Source organism: Apis cerana, linkage group LG5 (assembly GCF_029169275.1).
Source record: "Apis cerana isolate GH-2021 linkage group LG5, AcerK_1.0, whole genome shotgun sequence".
Lineage (NCBI taxonomy): Eukaryota > Metazoa > Arthropoda > Insecta > Hymenoptera > Apidae > Apis > Apis cerana.
In genome coordinates this window covers 10,379,804-10,403,216 of record NC_083856.1, presented here as the reverse complement: position 1 = coordinate 10,403,216, position 23,413 = coordinate 10,379,804, and the positions used below count along the sequence as shown (strand labels likewise).

Here is a 23,413-nt window from a genome sequence, read left to right as displayed (position 1 = left end):
GAGGAAGAGTGACCAAATTTCAAATTTTAGGTTACCTTTTAGGTTACCTAGTTACTTTCCATCACTTTTTGCTCGACAGAGAGAATCGCTCTTATTAAAATTTTTGTTTCTTTGGAAAGGATTCTGTAACGAACGCGAAATTCCATCTGCCAATTACTATAAACCCGGACTCGTATCGTTCGAAATTCGTCGACGCGAGCGGTACCGGCCTCCCTGGAACGTGACACCGCGTGTCGGCAACAGGCTCTCCGACTGTACCGGATTATCCAAGTAGAAAATGTAATGGAACGAGTAAAGTTTGCGTTCACGCGTCGTTGAACTCGACCATAGGACCGGGCTTCCACCGGAGAACGGTTCACAGGGTGAAGGGGACGGGAAAGGAAAAGAGACAATGCCGTGGACGATGGAACACCGGTGCGATTAGGTAACCGTACAGCCGTATCGACGCGCTCTCTCGGACATGGCAGCGTGTGTGGGTGTACGACAATACACGTGCAATCCCGGCCAGATAGGCGAACAGCGTTGGACAGATAACGCGTTGCATGGGCTCGTTCCAGATTCCAGGCTGAATCAGCCCAGTTTCCTCGTGAAATCGCTTCCAACCATCTAGGGGGATAAATCTGGGGATATTTTCGGTGGTGAAAAGAGATTCGAGACAATATTCCTGCTCGGACGAGTTTCTTTTCAAACGGAGGAAGAGAGAAAGAGAGAGAATAGTTATCGTACGATTTAGAGAAATCTAACCTAACTTTTTACGACTTTTCTTTCTTGCTGATATGATAATTGTGATAGAATAGTGCATCGATCAACTTGTGTTACGAAGAAAGATGGAAATTATCTTGTGAAACGAACGTGTAGAAAAGAAATCGATTTTCGAATTCGCACGACGAGTTCCGAATCAATGGAGTAAAAATCGTCGAGATCGAGACGTACGAAACGAGACAGTCAAATCGAGTAGAGTGGATGTATGCGATAAGCTTGACACACGAGCAAACTCTCACCGGTTTAACGATCCTTGGAGGCTGTAAATGAAGCGGAAAGTTAATTCTGACGATTGATCGTCGTTTAAAGAGAGTGCAAGTACAGTTGCACAAATTAAGATGTAATGGGTAAATGGCTCGTTAATTCTGTCTCGCGAGTGTCTCTCTTTCGACGTGTTTCACCGTCTCCATAAAATGTAACACTTTCGAGCGTGTGTATCGTTTATTCGCGTATCGTGCACGTATAGAACGAAATTAGGTTAGAAGAAAGCGACATCTTGTATCCATTTGTTATAAACGGATGATTTATGAATGGAAACCGTAACGAACGTGACGTGATTCCATTCCTTCTGTAACGAAGATTTATATTTCGTTAATTGTGCAAAAAAAAAAGAAAAAAAGAAAGAAAGAAACTGAAATTCGAGTTTATTCAAACGGAGGAGATCGTTGAACTTGAAACAATCTCCAATGCCTTTTTCTTTCTCTTTTTCAGCACGGTATATCGAATTTTTACAGAACTATAACCCTCTATTATAATTCTATCGTTTTAATTTCATGGCGATTACCGATCAACGACTCATACCGACTTCTTTTTTCTTCCCTTTACAGGAGGCGATAGGAAATCGAAAGGATCGACCACGAAAGGAGGAGAGCGCTAATATTGTCGGTGAGTCGAAACATCCGTGACATGTTTTTCATCGAGTCATCGACGCTCAATTAACGCAACTCAATTTTTTTTTAATCCCTCGTTATTTTTTCCCCTCCCATCGTGATCGAGTCCACTTCCTCGTTTGGCTTCTTTTCGATTATGCAAAAAATCGTCGAAAAGAAAGTTCGATTCAACGAAAACGATTTCTGAAACTTTGACTTTTTTGCCCCTCTCCCGATTCGATTGAACGTAGACAGAGAAGGAAATTAGATCAATTATTCGAATTAGAGTTTTTTTAAGAAGGGTGAGAGGAGAATTGATTCGAAGCGATCGAAAGGAGAGAAGACTCGATGCACGCGTGTCGATTCCGTATCGTCTTTCCAAAGTCGCGGATTGCCGGCAACGTGCGACATCGCGTTATTATTCGCGTTAATGGATCGTGAAACTCACTCGATCGTTTCTCTCTCTCTCCTTTCTATCCACCCGTGATTCGATTACACGTCGCTTCGTTTCGTTTCCTCACCTGGTCTCCTCTTTCACATTTTTACATCATCACGCGTATAAATTTCGTACATATAAATTGATCGTCGCTGAATAAGTAAACACGTAACCCGCCCCGTACATACGATCCGCTACGGTTCGCTCCACTTGTTCCTCGTATCAGCGAGCTTATAAAAGACGCGAGAGAGAGAGAAAGAGAGAGAGATTACGAGCGGAAGAAGCGGAATCCCATAAGAGGAGGAGAAGAAAAGAAGAAGAAGAAAGAAGGAGGAGGAGGTTCGATGCATCTGAACCGACGTGACCCGGCGCAAAAACGGTCACGATATCTCTGACGCGGTGTACGGGAGAGGGAACAGGTAACGAGCGATCAGATTTCTATCAGGATGCAACAGTCCTCTCTCTTCCTCTCTTTTTTCCCCTCTTCTATCAACCAACTAACCAGCAACGATCGAAACGACGACGAAGAGGACAACGACAACGGACCGTTTCGGTGCGCGCACAGCAGCAACGGTGCGGATTCTCGTCGATGAGAATATGACCCCTGCTCGGCCGTCGTATAGGCGTCGTGGCGCGTCTCCAGAGGCCACGGTTACTCTCTCCACAGCCGGATACCACGTGTGTGTAGGTGATGGCCGCGCGGGCTGGTGGGAGTACCGCAAGGGTCAATCCACGGCGCGGCATTATATTCCGCACGGGGGCCTCACGGAGACCGGGTTCACAGGCAGCGCACGACGACGTTCGAACGCTTAATGGGCGGAATTTGTCTGGTCGGCAGGTACACTGACAGCCGCTCGGCTCAGCCTGTTGCGCCCGATGCCCCCAGGCGAACCACGGACACGCCGCGAGCAAAGAAGCAACGTGACGCGGTTACCCAAGCCTCGTGAGCTGCCGCTATGTGGCACAATTTCGACCGCTTCTTCTTATTATTACCGGAGGGAGGGACTTCTTCCATTTTTCCCCGATTAAATTCAGATCTACTCCCCTCTCGCTCCTTCTGTTGTCGAAACACTCGAGTCTCGAAGCTGTCCTTGGAACGATCGATCCGCTGGAATCGTAATTGAATTCTCAGCCGCGGCGCGGAGCCACGGATTGGGCCACGTGCATGTCGGCCATTTGCAGCGGCTTCCCACGACGTCGTTCGTTTTAACGGCCCTCCTCCCCCTCGAACGAAACGGATAACCGATAACGGATTGTCAGGAGCGATCCGTGGCCGGATAACAGGTCCGCTCCGCTTCCTCGTCCATTTACGACACAATGTGAAAAAGATACGCCTTGTCTAATTCAGGTCGTAATGTCAGGATCGTTAACGAACGGCCGTAGATAAACCATTCGCCTTCCGTTCTTGGCCCCTTCTTGGCCTCTCTCTCTCTCTCTCTATCTTTCGCCTCGGTGGAAAAATCCGCTCGCAACGGATAGTCACGAGGAAATAACTTGGCCGTAATTAAACCATTGACGAGGTTCGAGGAGGTACCGTAAGGGTCAATCCGCGGATCATACCGATCGGTCCAAACGGACACGCAGCCTCCCAGCGATTTAACCGCGCGACGTCCCTGGAATTTGTTCGAACGACAGTGAGATAAACCGTCGGTGCGCAGGGAGATACACGAACGGTTGTTCCCCGGTATTTGCAGCTTTTCCCGCGATGCGATCGCTCCGTGCATTCGCAATTCGAATATTTTCCGAGGACGGATTGGTTTCGCCGACTAGTAGGAAAATTGATATACGATCTCGAGGTGAAAATAGAACGAATTTTCCAAGTCTCGAAACGGAAGATTTTCGCTGGGACGAGTTTCTCTGGATGGAAAACGAGAGAGCCGAGGAGGGAAAGTCCCCTCGATCGGTCGGCCGTTTCGAGCGGACAGAGTCTCGCTTCGGTCTCGCGCGGAAGTGGCGAGACACTTGAGATTTAACGACCGGAATTTGTCTGGCCGGGCAGGTACACGATACGCCGGACTAGGAAGGCAATCAGGAAGCGAAGAAAGTCGAAGGAGACTAACGAGTCGTACTAGGAATGGATAAATAGGCAGTCGTCCCCGGGGACTCTTTTCTTCTTTCCGCGCGCCGCGTACGACACGTTTGCCTCGTCTGTTCCGAGTATAATTGCTCGTGAACCTTCCTCTCGTGAAATTTCGTTTGAAAATTCGATCGATGCGCGCACAGAAGAAATAATATTTCTTACCAAGTTTACGAATAGAAGGGTTGAAACGATAACATTCGCGTGAAATCGCATTGTTTGCACTGCTCGAAAGGAATGTATTTTCGAAATGTATTATCTTTATCGGCTCTGATGATCTTTCCTCGGCGAGAATTCTCGACCGACGTATTCCATTTTTGCGATTATAATTTCTTGAATATTTTATTTGTTAAATACGACCGTGAATGAAACGAAACGAGCGATAATCTCGCGAGTTGCGAGGTATGCATTGATCGAGCGTTGGTCACGCGGAAGAATAGATCCACGTCTATATTGGTTAATGCGATTTGTTTCTTAATCAATTCCCTGACAATAGGATGCTGGCTTTTACGGTATCTCCTCGTTTCAGAGAAGAACAATGAATTATTCCATTTACGGACCATCGTACGGGAATTTTTTTCGGCCGTAACGATTTTCATCAGCGTTCAATCATTGTACGATCATCGTATAATATTCATTTCTCGTCACAGGTTATAATTCTATTCAAAAATGGACTTCTACCGTTTCGAGCTTTATGCGACGAGCAATAAAACGCCGCAACTTTTCATCCTTCTTTTCCAATTTTTTCGCTTTACACCCGTTCCACCCGAACCTGTCATTCCACGTACGTTTAACTCTGCTTCCACTTTGCTTTTCAATTTACCTTCCTTTAATATTTCGATCTACGTCGAGCCTCATTTTCGAGATTCTCATTTTCGAAATTCCTTACAACGATCCTCTCAAGAATAGAATCTTCTCCGAAAACTGATATTTGATCTATATAAAGCTTAAGCTCGTAAGTATTCCAATATTCGATACAAAAAAGGAACTTATTGCATCCTATTCTATTCTATTCGATCGATCTTTCCAAGAAGAGAATTTCGTATCGAATATTAACGTTGTAACGATGCAAAAACGCATCGAGACCACTTTGTTCCCCAAAAAATCATTCCACGTGCAGCGTGAATGATTCGAATTTTGGATATCTCGAATATCATAATTGGAAAGAAAAAGAATCATCCTCGACGTTGTTAATTATCAGAAGCAAAACGGTGAATCTGGTGGTAGTTTTGCGACACGAAGCGGGTAAACTTCCTCCCAGGCTAGGAAGGAAGACTGTTCGTATCGGGCATAAATTAACGCCGAAGGAAAGAGAAGGGGAAGGGAAAGGAGGGTGGAGGAGGAGGAGGAGGAGGAGGAGGCACGTTGACCGGTCAACGCACAATCGGCGTACCGGTTGTGTACCGTGCCTTTTTCGGCGAACTGTGAACGTAGCCTGAGGAGTGTGGCGGCATTCCCCCTTCGCCTCGCCGTCTTTGGCCGGTTCGTCCGGGGTCATCGACGAGAGGTCACGTCGCTCGCATGGCATCGGTGACTTTTTCATTTTTCTCCTCCCACTCTCTCTCTCTCTCTCTCTCCCCCTCCTCTCCTTCTTCTCTTCTTCTTCCTCTTCCTCCTCTCCTCTTCTTTCTCATTCTCGATAGCCGGGGGCCTGGCCGCTTCTCCCTTCTTCGTTCGCTCGCTCGCTCGCTCGCTTCGAAGGAGTGGTTGGTTCGCATAGGCGCAGACAGCGCCTCTTTTTCGACCCTTTTCCTCTCTCCTCGTTCGAGGAACAGGAGGAAAAGTTCGGAATTGGATCCAACTTGTTTCCTTTTGACTCGATAAAGGCATAAAGAGGGGAAAGGAGGGAGAAGGGAATTGGAAGAGGAGGAATCGGATCGGTTCCAATTTTTCTTTTTGACTCGGTAAAGGCATAAAGAGAGGAAAGAAGGGAGAAGGAAATGTTGAAAAAGGAGGAAAACTTCGGAATCGGATCGGTTCTTTCCTTTTCGACTCGATAAAGGGAAGAAGGAAAGAAGGGAAAAGGGAATTAGAAGAGGAGGAATCGGATCGATTTCAATTTTTCTTTTTGACTCGATAAAGATTGGAAGAAAAAGAAGGGGAAGGGCATTGGAAGAGGAGGAATCGGATCGGTTCCAATTTTTCTTTTTGACTCGATAAAGCCATAAAAAGAGAAAGGAGGGAGAAGAGAAATGTTGGAAGAGCAGGAAAGGTTCGGAATCGGATTGGTTTTTTCCCTTTTGACTCGATAAAGGAAGGAAAGAAAGGAGAAGGGAAGAGGAGGAATCGGATCGGTTCCAATTTTTCTTTTTGACTCGGTAAAGGCATAAAGAGAGGAAAGAAGGGAGAAAGAAATGTTGAAAGAGGAGGAAAGCTTCACAATCCGATCGGTTCTTTCCCTTTTGACTCGATAAAGGAAGGAAAGAAAGGAGAAGGGAAGAGGAGGAATCGGATCGGTTCCAATTTTTCTTTTTGACTCGATAAAGGAAAAGAAGAAAAAGAAGGAGAAGAAAATTGTTGGAAGAGAAGGGTTCCAATTTTTCTTTTTGACTCGATAAAGAAAGGGAAGAAAGGAGAAAAACATTGGAAGAAGAAGAATCGGATGGGTTCCAATTTTTCTTTTTGACTCGATAAAGGAAAAGAAGAAAAAGAGGGAGAAGAGAATTGTTGGAAGAGGAGGAATCGGATGGGTTCCAATTTTTCTTTTTGACTCGATAAAGAGTGGAAGAAAAGAGGGAGAAGGGAATTGGAAGAGGAGGAATCGGATCGGTTCCAACTTGTTTCCTTCTCCTTCGAATCGTCCCCCTTTTGACTCGATAAAGGGACAATAGGAGGGAGGGAGGAGGGAATTGTTCGAGGGTCGAATCGGTCGACCGTTCAACAGAATGAATGGAATGAAAGTTTATGTACTGTTACGACGGAGGAGGAATCTTGGAATTTATCTCAGGATTGCCGGATAACCGGTAGCCTATCTCTTACCCACTTCCCCTCGTTTCGCGAAAATTAAACATGTTAAAGCGCGATGCTCGCGTGCCATCCCGTGTCGTGGCCCTCATTCGACAACCTCTGCCTTCTCCTCCACTTATTATTTTTATTACTATTATTATTATTATTATTCTTGTTAACAAGGAACGTGTTCAAGCATATTGCAACAGGAAAGAAAGAGGAGAGATACGGATTGAAAAAGCACGAAATCATCCTCCTCCTACTTCATATTATATATATATATATATAATATATCGAATAATTATAATATTAAATATTAAAATATTTTTCCCCATCCCAAGGAACTTCGATCGAAACTTGGAATCAGAATCGCCAAAAGGAGGATACTCTCGACACGCGCGCGCGCGCGAGAAAGGCACGCACCCGATATACTTGGTTGCACGAGGTTGTGGCAAAAACGTCCCTTTACGGCGTCGCCTCTTTCACCTCGCGTTCCACGATAATCATCCTCCTTGGTAAAATTCCCCCCTCCCCGTCCAGGAAGAGGAGAAGATGGGTGGAAAGAGGAGCAAACGGTCGTTTCCCCGTCGCGATCGGGAATTCAAATAAATCGCTAATCGCGAGCATTTATCCTTTCGCGCCGGTGACGTACGGAGTGGCGAGTATGCGGTGAGCGTACTCCTCTCTCTCTCTCTCTCCCTCTCTCGGCTGGAGTGCGTCTTCATCGGTTTTACACGCGGGTCACCTTTGACCACTGGCGCCGTACGCAGCCTGGGGAAGAGGCAAAAAGTGTTGGAGGAACACTATTCATCGTCGGAGGAGGCTGTTACCGTTATTTTTCGGGTCGATGTCGTGGGTAAGGCGATTAGATGGTCGCGTTTGTTATCGCGAGTGTTAATTTCGCCCTCGAAATTATTGGACCCGATCGATTCGCCGATTTTTGCGCCATCGCTTGGAGAATGTTTGCTTTTTAAATGAGTCGATATTTTAATTTTTCAATCGTATTAGTAGTAGTAGTAGTAGATTGGCAAAATTGATTCTAATTCTCGATTATTTTTTATGCAGTCAGACTAGGAGTGTTTCTTGCGTTCCTTGGATAAGCGTCGGTTGGGCTTCGCATACGCGAAGTTTTGTACATTGAATTTTATATCGCATTGTGTCGTATCGGCAGAGTGAAATTCAATAAGAATTATATAGAAGGAAACGTACAATTTTCTCGCGTGAAATCGGTGGCGGATATTCTTAGAATTGCAAATTTGATATGAGCGTTGAATATCCAGTCTTTAACAACGAGAGAAGAAGAAGAAGAAGAAGAAGAAAGAAGAAAGAAGGAAAAAAAAGAGAAAAGAAAAAACGCGAAGAAAAACTTGGTATGTACCGTTCGATGTCCGTGGTAAGAATGGAAGGTGGAGAATAGAACTTGTGACATTTGCGACTTTCGTTTTATAACCGCGAATCGGCGAACGATTCATGCGTAGAACGATTCTACGTAACTGTACATAATGTTCGAATCATGCTCACAGCAATCGCCGTGTGGTGTAACAATTAAGGGGGGGAAGAGGGAGGAGGCGACGGAGACGGAGAGAGAAAAATCATTCGACTGATTCGCAATTCGGTTTTCAAACCGTTTTCGTTCTTTAAAAATTCATCCAGATTCGAACAATTTCCCGACCCTCTTCCTCTCCTCTTTTACGATTCATTCGCGATATCGTCCGACTTATTTCGAAAAGAAAAACGATCCGAGTTATTCAGATTTTTCGTGGCTCGATCAATCGTTCGTAGAACCTTACGTAAGAGAATCGAATGTACTCTTTCATTTCAATAATTAATCGCAGCCGTTCCAAAACGCTTACCTCGAATTCATCATCGATTACACAATCATTCCCAAAGAAACACTCCTAATACGTTTTCCATAATTTCCAATGCTCGTAAATTTCTTTTCAGATACCCGCTCGGGAAAAAACTTGTCGAATTTTCACGCGTTGGTGCGACATCTTTTGGAATGAAGGCGTGTTTCGATCGCGGCGCCACCTAGTCTTGTGGCGCTTCCCCCCAGTTCGGTATGCGAATTAGTGGTGTAGGATTGTCAAAAGCCCGCGTTGCGTGTACCGTTAAGTGAGGCGTCCGCCTATCGAATATTCGACCTTAGACCCGGCAAACCTTCGCCGGCGTGAACGCGGAAATGCACACGTGTATAATACGCGTACGGGGTACCTCCTCTCACCTTACGCGGAGTACGTTTGTCTCTTGGCGGGAGCCTCGAGCCTGTGCTTTCGATGGGATAATCGCGGGATTCTTGGGGCTCGGTGATTTACGAGCGTGCCACCTCGTCGTCGATGCAAGACGAATTTCGTGAAGGCCGTAGGCGAGCCTCGGATTCTTCGATCGACTCTTGTTGCTATATGCTTTCCTCCTTGAAACAGCAGATTCTCGGACGATTCGTTCGGACTCGTTGGAGTATTCCTTGTAATTTTCGGTTTGTTTTCGGAGTGGGGAGGAGAATGATGGAATAGAATTTTGGCTGGTTTGAAAAGGGTTCCGAGTTCTGAGGGGGATTTAGTCTGGGTTGGGTTGGATGAGTCTATAGGAGATAATTTTAAGTTTGATTGGTTTTTGGAAGAGATTGAAAAATGAAATGGAATTGTTAGAATATTTTGTAATATTTTGTTAATTTTTCTTTTTCAAAAGGATTTTGGTTTTAGCTTGGTGGTGAAAGATGGAACAGAATTGTGGGCAAATGTAGCATTTTGCACGCTAGTTTTCTTTTTGAAGAATTCTAAAGGATCTAGATTGATGACTAGTAAATGTTGTAGATAGATAGATAATTTTAAGTTTGATGAAAAATGAAATGGAATTTTGTAATATTTTTAATTAATTTAATAATTTTTCTTTTTGAAGAGGAGTTTGATGAAAGATGGAACAGAATTGTGGGCAAATATAGTATTTTGCACGCTAATTTTGAAGAATTCTAAAGGATCTAGATGACTGGTAAATGTAGATAGATAGAAGATAATTTTAAATTTGATTGGAAGAGGATGAAAAATGAAATGGAATTTTGTAATACTTTTTTAATTTTTCTTGTTGAAGACGAGTTTGGTGAAAGATGGAACAGAATTGTGTAAGTGTAGTATTTTGCACGCTAGTTTTCTTTTTGAAGAGGGTTCCCGAGATGTAGCCTGACTTGAGTTGGATAACTGACGACTGTCGTAGGAGGTTTGATAATTTTAGGTTTGATTTGGATTAGGAAAGAGAATGGTAGTATTTTGTATGCTAATTTTTTTTTCTTTTTTTTTTTGAAGAAGATTTGGTTTGACTGGCGAGTGCTGTAAGAAATAATTTGGGGTTTGGAATAGGAATAGGGTGGTGAAAGATGGGTTTAGCATCTTGCTAATTTTCTTTTTTGAAGAGGTTTTGGTTTTGGTCTGGGTTGGAAGCGGTGAATGTTGTGATAATTTTGGGTTTGGAAGAGATTACAAGATTTGACGAGTGTTTGGAATAGAAAACAGATGAAATAGAAAACTGATGAAATAGAATTGTGATTAAATATAATATTTATACTCGGATGAATGAATGTGATGAATAATTTTCGAAAATTAATAGATTCGGAAAGGATTAGAAGAAGATTCGATGAATGAACGTTTGAAATAAAATTATGAAAGAATAACTAGCTTCCACGTAATCTTAAGAGAAGAAAAATTCTATTACGGTAAGATCTATCGATCAGACTCTTCAAGATACAAAGAATTTCACGATCTGTAAAAATTCCAAATTTATAATCATTCATGGAGCAATATAGAGAGAAAAGAATATAAGTATAAGTGCAGAAAAGAGCAAGAATCCAAGGATAAAAGTCAGACTCGCGAAGCAAGTTACGAAACGGATTCGACGAATATTAAAAATTAGCTACGAATACGGGGATTCCGCGATAATAGATCGTTATTGGGGTTTATACGCGGGGCTAGATTGAATTTCAAGAAAATACTCCCGGACCGTTGATATCGCGAACATTGATTGACAACTGTATACGTTCAATCACGATTATATTATAATCGCAGCCGCTGTCACGATCCCCTGCGCCATTATATTAGATCCGCTCTCGTGGCTCTGCGCCAACTTTCGATCCGCCCGATAAGGATTCACGTCGACACACGATGAGCAAACGCGCCAACCGTAAATACAAACATTTAATTCAACCACCGGTGGCGTGATTCGCTTCCTCGTCGCCGCAGCGAAAGAATCCACGCATAGGTAGATACACGCGTTTCCACGAGCCGTGGAACAACGCCAATCTTAATCTTCTCCTCGTTTATATTTTATTGAGAAAAAAAATATTTGAAATTCTTCCAATATGCAAACTTGAATGTCTATAAAATATATCTCTAAAGAAACCGTGCACCGATCGAATGCAAAGTCGATCCACGGATGAACAATGCAAAGCACAATAAACCGAATCCTTATTGCGAATCCATAATGCAAAATCGGCCCTACGTACATGCGTACCGACCGTAAGCAATGGTAAGCAGAATTGACGCGTGGAGACACTGTCTAATTCGATTTCTCGCCATTTCGAAATGGCGCCCTCTGCAAAGCGGGAAAGAGGGCAGCCGTCGCGACGTGGATGCAAATGGAAAAGGATCTCTGTGTCGGATTCCGGGACGGGAAGTGGTTTTCGAAGGCATTGTGCCGGATTACACGGAATCTATCGCGCGTTATACACATCAGGTCGGGTGAATAGATAGATAAATGGACGGCGTGTACCCGGGAATAGACCGAAGAAAGAAATCGTCGAGAGAGAGAAACAGGGGGGAGCTGGCAGATACTCAAGTGCACACGCCGCTTGGGCTCTCTCTGTGTCGAACAATAGGGCTGTTCGCCTCTATAATCGGAAGTAAGTCTTGTTAGCGTAATGCGTAACTGTACATGGTGACCGGCTAATTTCGTATTATGTCCCATTACGCGTCGACGGATTAAGGGCTTGAAATATGGCGGAGCCTTTTTCAGCGCCCTCTAGCCTCGTTTCTTTGACACGAGGCTGACTATTCGATCGGTCCCGTTGCTATTGTTGTTCTTTATGTCGAAGGATTACCAGTGCAGTGGAACTTGTGTAACACATTGGAAATGCGCGAAGTGACGTGTCTGTTTCAATACGATTATCGTCATCGATATGTAATAATTTTTTTTGAGAAGGGATTTTATCGTAATATTATAATATTAGCTTTTTGCCTTTTAACTTCGTTTCTTTGACACGAGATTAAGTATTTGATCGTATAACGTGTCTCTTTCGATACGATTGTTGTCATCGGTATTTAGTAATTTTCTTTAGGAGGATTTCCTTGTAAACTTGATTTTTAATACGATTTGAATGAGTGAATTATATCGATTGGAAAATTATTGATTAATTTATTCCATAATTAACGTGATCTCTTTCATAATTTTAGAAAGTGTTTCGTTGAAAAAACAAATAGATTAAATCGAGTCTGTGCGGTCTCTTTTAAAGTAGGTGAAAAAAATTTAACGTGAAATTGAATAAACAAGGCTTTCGATCTTATCAGAGCTGTCTCTAATTTCTTTATATAAATATTAATAGGCTTGTTTATCCTCTATTTTATATGTATTTTGCTTAGTTTTTACTATTAAATAATTAGCGAAACGAATCGAAAAGTTTCTTAGTTTAATTAATTTACATTGAATTAATTAAATTTAAATAACTGCGCTACTTTTTAGTTATTTGCAGCGTGTTAATTTCTTATTCGAAAGCAGAAAGATATTTAATAAGCGGAATATTGTTGGCTGCATGCATACAAAAGCCAGAGCTGCTAGATCATTTTAAAATTGTGTTACACGCGTCAATGGTGTCGAGAAAGTGATCTTTTAAAAACGAAAGCGGAGTAATTGGCTTGGTTTCAAAACGAATGATCGACGAACATCCTCGCCTTTTCACTCTTCTTTTCTAGCTTCCTGCTTTCTCGATCTTTTCCATGATCACGCGAGCCACTTCGAAACCACGTTTGCCGCGAAAACATTCCTTATTTACATAATAACCGATATCTCGTATAGACTTATATAAAGTAGTCGAGTTCTTTTGCTAATCCTTCTCTTCGCAGTTTTATCTAAATCCCTTCGAAAAATTGCAAACGTCGCAACAATTCTCCGAAAATTCTCCTTCTCTTTTCTCTCATTCGTCCAAATCGTGTCGTCGAGTAACGTTTAGCAAAATTTCATAAAAATCACGACCCGTGTTCGCAACGCGAATTCGCAAAATTTCTCAATCGCGTGGCTATCGCTTCCAATTTCTCTTGGAATCAAAGAGATTTCCATATTCGAAATCGTGAAAAGCGTGAAAGATCAATACTTGTTCGACTGTTTCGAGAATGAGAAAGAGAGAGAGAGAGAGAGAGGAGGCGGGTACAGTCGTTTGGGGCGCATCTCGGCCAAGCCATGCGTCTTGCGGCGGGCACCAATGGCATTTAAATGTTAGCTCTATCGAGCCGCTGGTATTTCGCCGTTGAGGCCGCATCTCGCCACTCTCCGTACAATTTCGAAAGTTAAATGTCAATGAAGCAGCTCGCTCGAGCGCGTACACGCGGCACGCAGATGCACTTTTCGCGGCCGGGCCACGCAGCCGCGTGAAAGCCGCGTAGGAATTTCTTATCTAGCTTCGTGGATCGTGTTTATATAGCGATCGGATTGTAAAAAAAATCCTTCGTATCGCGAGTCAAATTCAACTAGCCAGAGCCGGGATGTGAAGAAAATCTCGCGAGTATGTGGAGTATGTCGGGTTATGCAACGTGTTTTTAGCGAAATCTCTCGCGAGATCGGAATAATCACGAAACGTTGAAATGGAAAAATCGAGGTTTATCCAGTCGAGTTATTCAACGATTTTCGTTTCGCGTTAAGTGAAAGAGGTAGCGACTTATAAATTCATTCACAAAAAGAAGATTATAAACTACGTCACGCTTTCATCGATCAAATGTCCAAGCATCTTTTTAAATTTATCAAAACACAATGTTCGATCACCATATTTCTTAATCTAATCTCTATCAACGTCCAACGTTCCTGAATCTTTTCTACAATTATATCATATTTTCATCAAACAATGTCCAAATTCTCTCCATTTTCCAATTTCCAAAATTTATGTATTTCTACAATTTCTACAGTATTTCTACAATCTTTCCTATCATATTCTTCTAAATTCTCCCCATTTCTACAATTTTTATAATATTTCTACAAATCTTTTCCATCATATTCTTCTAAATTCTCCCCATTTCTCCAATTTCTACAGTATTTCTACAAATCTTTTCCATCATATTCTTCTAAATTCTCCCCATTTCTCCAATTTCTAAAATTTACATATTTCTACAATTTCTACAATATTTCTACAAATCTTTTCCATCATATTCTTCTAAATTCTCCCCATTTCTCCAATTTTCACAATTTATGTATTTCTACAATTTCTACAGTATTTCTACAAATCTTTTCTATCATATTCTTCTAAATTCTTCCCATTTCTCCAATTTCTATAATATTTCTACAAATCTTTTCTACAATTATATCATATTTTTATTTTATTTTATTAATGTCTACAATTATATCATATTTTTATTTTATTTTATTAATGTCTAAACATTTTTCCAAATTGTCTCCATTTTCCAATTTCCAAAATTTATATATTTCTACAATTTCTACAATATTTCTACAAATCTTTTCCATCATATTCTTCTAAATTCTCCCTATTTCTCCAATTTCTAAATTTTATGTATTTCTACAATTTCTACAGTATTTCTACAAATCTTTTCTATCATATTCTTCTCCAAATTGTCTCCATTTTCCAATTTCCAAAATTTATATATTTCTACAATTTTTATAATATTTCTACAAATCTTTTCCATCATATTCTCCCCATTCTCCAATTTCTCCAATTTCCAAAATTTACATATTTCTAAAACTAAAACTGCGTCCAACGTTCCACACTTACAAAATATATTAACATATCACAACTTCGAACAATTCTCAACAAATCTTGACTCGCGGAAACCAGTGCAAGTTTATTAATCGATAGAGGAGACACAAAAATGCCCAACCTTTTCACGCTCCCTGATCCCTTAACATTCTCTCTCTCTCTCGTCCCGAAGAGCAACAACCGATACGACTTCGAAACGAGGAAATTCCGCTTCGCTCTGAATTGAAATGCTTGAAATGGCGACGTATCGTGGTTTATTAAAGCAAGGAAAAAAGCGGGAAAGAGCGTGGATCGGCGCCGAGGTTGGTAACGGTAGCCGAGGATGAAGTTTTTAGTATGCGCGATCCGTAGCCCCGGCAGGAAACGGGGTCCCTTCCATTAGAGGGCCGGCGTTCCTGCCGGCATTGTTACGCCACCGACCCACCAAGAATCTTCCCTCTTATCGCGAGCCTCTGCCCGACGCAGCGAAACGGCCGAGGTGCTGCCCTTCGGCACCTTAAAAGGCCCTCCACCGACTCGAGGTCTGCAGGTTCATACTTGTTTGTGTTACACCGTGGACGCTCCTTCCATTGCTTTCTTTATCTCCCTCTCTCTCGTTCTTTCTGTTCCTCGATACAGAGAGGAGTAGCGAGCTAACTATATTCCGTAACTATTCCCTGTTGGAATTATTAGTCGTAGGGGTGAGTTGGCGAGGCCTGTTATTTCGTCCGTCCTTCTCGAGCTGTGTTTCGGAATAGGTTTAGTGGAGGATGAGGAGTTCTCGGAGGGGCGAGAATTCTCTTTGTCCGATTATTGCACAAGAATCGTGGGGAGGAGTGAAGAAGGTTCGTAAAGAAGGTTATTCTGGTTATTCTGATCTCTTCGAGTGTTTTTTGAACAATAATAGAGACACGATGAAACTGTATATGTGTATATATATATATATAGAGAGAGAGAGAATCTTCTTGAGAGAATTGCAATGAGTAATGGAGTAGCTTTTTGGAAGATTATCATACTACCTTTTTTGTTACACACGGCCCGTAAATTCTCGACTGCCACTGTTCAAACTGCCGCTTATTAACCGCACGATTATGTCCGCGTCGCGCCTAATTACATCCCCTATTTACTCTGCCTAATGACCGTTTGATTGACTCTATTAATTATTCTTAGTGTCTACGGACTACAGAGCTACAGAGGCAACCGACTGAACGAAATGTTTCGTCCGCTAAGCGTCTCGGAACACGCGACTTCCTCTTTTCTTTTTTTTTTAAGTCTTTTCCATTAAAAGAGAGAACTTTATTTACAGATCCGTCTGATCGATTAAACATCTTTTAAACTAATCCAAATCAAGAGGAATATCTATAGAATCAGGTGCAATGAATTATCTCGGAAAAAAAGAAGAAGAAGAATCAGAATTTGAAAGAATAACTCGGAGGCTTTTTATTCTTGGTTCGTTAGAATTAGTTGATATAATATTCCCATTATTCCTCCTATTTTTCTTTCTTTGCGCCGATTAAATCTTTCTTATATTCTATTTAATTATAGAAATTACTCCAATGATGGGATCAGGATCAGTAATAAAAACTCTCACGTCGAAATTATTCGTCGAAATTCGTCGGATCTAATTCAATCCTGGAACCCCGACGCACCGTAACTCGAGTAATAAAAAAGCGGGCAGAAGGGAAGGGGAGGGCAGAGAAGAAGATAAGAAACGATGGATAAGTAGATAAGAAACGGTCACGAGCGAACGCGCAAGCGATTCGCCCTTGGCCCCCGAAGAAATCGGGCGGCCATTTTATCTATGCGATCTTCACGCCGGTGGCGCCACGACGAAAGAAAGAAAGAAAAAGGAAAAAAAAAATAAACTAATTGCCGCCCTCCATGTGCTCTACCTTCCCGGAACGAGCGCTATCTTTCCAACTAATTAAATTACGCGCCGTGAAATCAGAGAGGCGAGTGAGCGAAGGCCGAGCACGGTGCACGCCAACCAACCTCGGCCTCGCGTTAAGTGGTAAATCGTCGAATTAACATCCGTTTCTTGCCACCACAACGATTTCACGCGGCTCACGCGCCATTTTTTCCCATCCTCCTTCCCCTCGTCCAGATAAGATTTATGGACTCTAAATTTGACCTCGGAGAATTTTTTTTTTTTTTTGCCTAAATATAAGCGATTGTTCGCTTGAGAGATTCGGAAAGTTTCGAATTTTTTTAAATTTTTAAAAATTTTAATATCCTTAATTTTTGGCTGAGTTTCGTGTATTTCGATTGGGATTCGAACGATCATTCGGAATTGTAGTCGATTCCAAAATTATCAAAGTTTCCAAATCTTTGGATACATTTGTATTCTGAACGATTATTTGAAGTATCCAAGTGAAAAAGATCTAAATTTGCACGAATACCATCTTTATCGTTGATTGAAAAGTTGTCAGTTTCCGAAAATGCCCAGAGAAAGGGACTTTCGTGTCCCCTACAAAGTGAAGTCGCGTAGTAAGAGTGCTCCACATAAGGTAAGACGACGCGTATACTGTTACAACAGCCTCATTCCCCCGCGTAATGCGCATAGTGCACATTCCTATCCACGGGCTAATATCGAGTGCCGGATTGACCAGTCCCGACTCGGACAATCTTGAACTGGGTCAAAGCCAGTGGTGGAGAAAAAATTCCCCGATGCATGCTCATCGAAAGAAATGACACTTGACATTTAGATCCCGATGCCTGCATTCGTATGCAAAACATCGATCACGAGCTATGCCCATTTGCTATTTCGAGCTTTCCAGCTCGAGTCGTTCCTCTATCGGACGAAGGAAACGAGAGAAGAGTGTCTGGAAACCGATCCCTTCTCGAGATATTTCTTTAAAGAATTGTAAATACATATATTCATAAGCTACGGAAGATTTTACATTATATTTCATTCACGGATTACAAATATAAAAGAAAGAAGTTGGAATAATGGATATTTGCAATCAAAGTAGATTTAGAATAACGATACGCAACGAACGATGGAGATTAAATTATATCAAAGGAATCCTATTTTCAAGGAGTACTTTAACAACGCTTAAAAATAATGCCTCGTTTGTAATTCTTATGGAATCCCTTCAGCGTGCAATCTCCATGATGAACCAACTTCTTACTTGTTGTACTCTACGAATAATTCTCCATAAGATCCATAAAACTGCGCTAATTTCTCGACTGAGAAAAAGAAAATAAATAAACCAATCTTCAATCGAAAACACTTTCATTAGAAGAAACGTTCATCCGAAAAAAAAGAAATAAACATTCCTGGAACCGAAGATCTCAGCAACCATACCTAACGATTTCCCCAGACAGCAGGAACAGTAACTCAGCGCGAAAGTGTGTTCCTGTCCAACACGTACACGACATCCTCGCGTTCAAGCTCGAAGGGAGGACACGCGTCCTCTGATTCACGTTGTGACCGGCTGCTAATAGCCTGACGAAGGCTCGGCTGGATATTTGCGATGCATCCTCGGCGACGAGGGGTCGTCGACAGCGGGGGGCACGGCGCGACGTAGGTGTCGTTGATTTCGCGCCACTTCCGCGAAACGAGATACCTTCCTCTCCCGCCTTCGTTTCCACGATTCCACGTGATCGAGCCGACGACGGGAGGCGAGGATTTACGCACCGGTTCGAGTTCTCACTTTCCGCGAGGGAAGATCTCTAACTGCGAAACTTGGGGCTAAGAGAAACTGAGAGTCGTAAATCTTTTTAGAAACGAAATTCGAGGCTCTGATTAAACGACAAATATATATATATATATATATACACTTTTCCGTAGACACGTTGAAGCTATGCCAATCCCTTTGATCATTTTTGGATCGATTTGGATTGATTAATCACGATTGTCTATCTCGATTTCCCTTCCTCGTTTCCACGATCTCGAGTGGATCGTCAACTTCCCTTTGCCTAGACTTTCCCTGGATAAGGAAAGGAAAGAAAGAGGGAAAAAGGGGGAGAAAGAAAAAAAAAGGAAGACCAAGCTTGGGAATAAAGAAGCCCCCCCGCGGATAATTATTGCCTCGGCAGGCTCTTTATCGTACGTGATTTTCACGCTGCCATAGACATTCAAATTGCGCCGAGGGCTTTAGCCAAGCAACGAGCGAGACAAGGTTCGGATAATAACTGCGATAGCGAGAACGTAGGGGAAGAGTAGAAAGAAAAAGAATGGGTAGAGAGGGAGGGGGAAGAAAAAAGAGAAGAGAGATAAAGCCGAGGGAGACAACGGAGCGAGGAAAACTTTATTACGTCAGCGACAAAGAAATTACAGGCTTTGCGAGGGTCCTCCTCGGCCGTGGCTGCATAAATATCGTTCTCCAAGACGTTGGGGGACTCTAATTTTCCCTCATTAGGGAGGCTCGAACGATGTGTCTCTCGGGGGGAACCGTGTAACGCGACGTTTAGAGCTGTTTTAGAAATATGACTGGCTTAAATGTTTCGTTGTTCCATTGGTATGATATATCGCTTGGTTTCCTGCCTTGGTGAACGACTGGCCACGTTTTCGGTTTTATCCGGTAAAATTCTGGTAAAGGAGTGCGTTAAATCGGATACTTTATTGATACGATACGAGAGGAGAAGATGGGATTTAAATATTTGAAATTTTTATTCGCGATAACGTCGTTTGATTTCGAATCGACTCGTAGATACTATTTACTTTCCGTGAAAATTGTCTTACGCGTTTCTACATGCTATCTTTATTTTACTCGTCGTGATGGAATTTACGACAATAAGGGAGATAATATCCTTCAGTTCTCTAAACCAAACGTCTTATATCTAATCTTAATCGAATCTACGTCGATTATTTCTTCTCGCGCGTCTATACATTTAGTCATTACTATGGAATTTATAACAAAGAAAAAAATTTATAATCATTTTTCCTTTCTACATCAATTATACATAAATTATCTTCGATCGTTCTCTACTTCTAACTTCAAATCCTGAAAATTTACATTAATTACTTAAGATTACAACGATCATTGTACGTTTATCTCGGTAACATTCACAGCAGAAAAACGTGTACCTAACCTCAACCCGTATTAATTACTTAATTTAGTCATTACGAATTGAAATTCATAGCTAGGGGAAAAATTCGAAACGTATAATTATTTTTCCTTTCTACGCTAATTATACATAAATTATCTTCGATCATTTTCCACTTCCAACTTCAAACTTTTAACATCTACATTAATTAAGATCACAAGAGTCACTGTACGGTTTACCTCGATGATACGAATGATATGGAATTCACAGCAGAAAATTCGAAACATATACCTAACCTCAACCGTAACCCGTATTAATTACTTAAGAGGATCACTCGTGTTCGACGAGAATCGTCTCACGTGTCTACACATTCTCGCGTGAGAAAGCACACAAGGTGTAGAGTTGACAAGCTTGCCGGGGACGAATGCGGTGCGATCGACTCGCTCCAGTCGAATAACGCGGATGTTTGCATCGAATCGTGGCTCGCCGCGACTCACTGATCTCGCGTAATGCCATTTACATGAAACGTAATCCGCAGAGCGCCGCGAGCGGCGTTGCGAGCGTGTCGAGAGACGAGAGCAGAGGGCGCAGCATGGTTGGCTGGAATTTCTGTCACGGCCTAATGGGGTGCTCGTGTCGCCGTCTCGCTTCGTCACAGATTCTGTCCGCTCTGCTTTTTGGAATTCTCCATTAGTTCCGCTCGTTTTCTCCTCTTCTTTCCCGGACCCTCTGCTTTTTACTAGTCGACAGCCTCCTTTCAATCCTACGTTTTTTGCGATAACCCGACCGAGGCAAAGGACATCGAGTTTGAGCGCGTTATATTTTTTCTTTTTTTTTTTTTTAACACTTTTGTAAAGTATTCGAAAATTAATTTACGAGACGATCCCCTGTTTCCTAGTTTGGACGAAAGAAAGGCGTAGAGTTGAATAATGACGAAGTAAAAATATGCGTTTGAAATTGTTTAAAAATCGTGCGAGTATCGGAAAAGTGGTCCGAAACGAAAAGTTTAAACGCGATAAAGTCTCTCTACATAAATTTGGTAGCGAGGATAGGTTTACCTCGGTTCACCTGTCTATAAGATAAATGTTAAAGCTGTGCAATTAAATCAGACGACTATTACTTGTTTATCAAGGAGATGGGGCAACACCAAGCTCACCTCTCAGTTTACTCAAAGATCGCGCAACACGAAGCGAATCTTCCCATCGACGAGCAACAACACGACGAGATCTCGCAAAGTACCGTGAGCGTAGTACTTGCACACGGTTGCTCCGAGGAACGGCGCAAGTCGACGAGCGCACAATTAATGTTTTTACCGGCGCACAACCGTTACTCTCCCTTCGACCCCGATCTGCGTTCACTCTCGATATTCCCTTTCACGCGTATACAGCTCACAGTCGCGAGATGGAAAACGACTTCCTGATCCACCGACGGGGGAGGAGGGGGACTGACCGATCTCCTATATCACCTTCCACTGTTTACACGTGGGCCCTTGCCATTTCGCACGACACATTTCCCGTCGATCCTCCGCAGAAAAGGAGAAAGGTGAAAGGTGAATCGAGTGGAAAGGATATCTCTCGGCCCGTTGAGCGTTGTTCGACACTCTTCGGCTATTAGATCGAGATTTCGAACTCGAAAGTCTGCCCGATTTGCAATTGAAACGAGCTTCGTGCAATTTTTCCACGCTGTCTCAAACGTGTTCCTTAATTTATTTTATGGATTATTTACGATGTTTGTGCAGGGACGTTTTTTCTTTCTCTCACAATTGATATTTTTCGACAAGCTGCCGAAAGAGAAGTGACGATTGATCCGTACAAATTTCTCTCGATAGATCTTGGACTTATCTGTTGAAGTTGACGGCAGGACAACGTCTGTGAAATCTTTAGCATCTTTAAATCACAAGTTATTGGCAACGATTCCCCAACACCGTCCACGAATAAGATAGGAGCGGAGACACGAGAGATGAAAGGACGATAAGTGTCAGGTTTCCTTCGCGGCGCGAGGAGAAAGAAGAAGAAGAAGAAGAAGAAGAAGAGGAGGCAAGGCGAGGCCGAGGAGGAGGTGGCTTTCTCTATAATGCAATTGGCTGCACGCGCGCTATTCCACGGGTGGAGAAGAGAGGCTTGGAGATCCGCGATTCCCCCTCGTCGACCTCCTCCTCCATTGTCCTCCATTCCCTGTCTCTTCTCGCACGTTTACTGGGTTACTTAGACGGACGAAGAAGGCAAGAGATTTTCTGCGGCGTAACCAGTTATAATATTGGATAATCGCACAAGTTTGAAACAAAATTATGGGGGAGGGGGACTTTGCTCCCATTGTTTCACGAGTTGATCGAAGATGTTGCCTTTTTTTCTCAAATCGATCGTAATGTTGTTCTCTCCTCTTTCGGATATCGAGAGAAAGTTGTTAAAGCACGATTTTGGAGAGAGATTTTTGGAGGACGAACGGTTTCCACGGTTTCTAATATCGTTTTGTATCGTTTTCCGTCGAGCAGGAAACCCGTTCCACCTCTGTGATATTATACAGAGGGGTAACTGCAACTGATAATTTACCGTCCATATAATTTCCTCCGCGATAAAACTTCGATTTTAATTCGATTTTACGAATTATTTACAAGCTTTTCCTTTCCCTTCTCTCTCTCTCTCTTTTTCGGAAAATTTCGATCGAACGCGATAATCGTTGGTGATATTTTTCGAGCGAGAAAAACGGGGAGCGAGAAGGATGGTCGGTTATCATTTCTGGAATCGTCGATTCGTCGAATCGGCCGTGGTCGGGCAGGTTAGAGGCTCGAGGGGATCTGTCGATCGGTCGTTAGAGCGGGATGTTTAACCAAACGACAAAGATCTCTCTCCCTCGCGCCGTGGACGAGGTGGACGTTATGTAAGGAGGGATCTCGATCCCGAGATCTCGTCTGATTACTCTTTACAAGGATCGTTTCTCCCGTGAACGGGGTTTATCGATATCTACCTACGAATTGATCGATCGCGACCAGGAAATGGCAGGGACGGGTGGTAGCGGTGGGTTGCCCCGGTGCAAGAAAAATCCACCACCTCCTAGAATTATTCGAATTGAAATTACACTCCTTTCCTCGCCCGTGATCGCCACCAGCCGAGATCTTTCGAGGCTTCGACTCGATGCCTTCGCTCGTCGATCGAGCACAATCGCATGTACGTGTTGAGAATGCGAGAGAAAAATTCTGAAAATAACGTTTTTCCGATTACGTCGATAATCTTTTCCACGCCGATGGCTAAATTCACGATGACAATTTAATATCGAGTTACGACGAGATATTTCCTTTATTGGGATCAGATTCGAAATAAAATTATTCTCTCTCCTCCAGGAAACGAGATACGTGGCAAAAAATCGAAACTAATCAAGGTATCGTATATATATAC

The 23,413-nt window shown here is 42.6% G+C and overlaps 1 protein-coding gene across 7 annotated transcripts in view; it reads left to right on the top strand.

Annotated features, from left to right (window-relative positions):
* Positions 1-23,413, top strand: part of LOC107995596 (uncharacterized) — a 162,841-nt gene that overhangs the window by 53,400 nt on the left and 86,028 nt on the right. For 6 of the 7 annotated variants that reach the window (XR_009829748.1, XM_062075129.1, XM_062075132.1 and 3 more), the window contains exon 2: positions 1,590-1,647. The exons of the other annotated variant lie outside the window; for it this stretch is intronic. The gene's annotated coding sequence lies outside the window, so the exon portion shown is untranslated. The remainder of the gene's footprint in view (positions 1-1,589; positions 1,648-23,413) is intronic. 7 annotated transcript variants of the gene reach the window in all.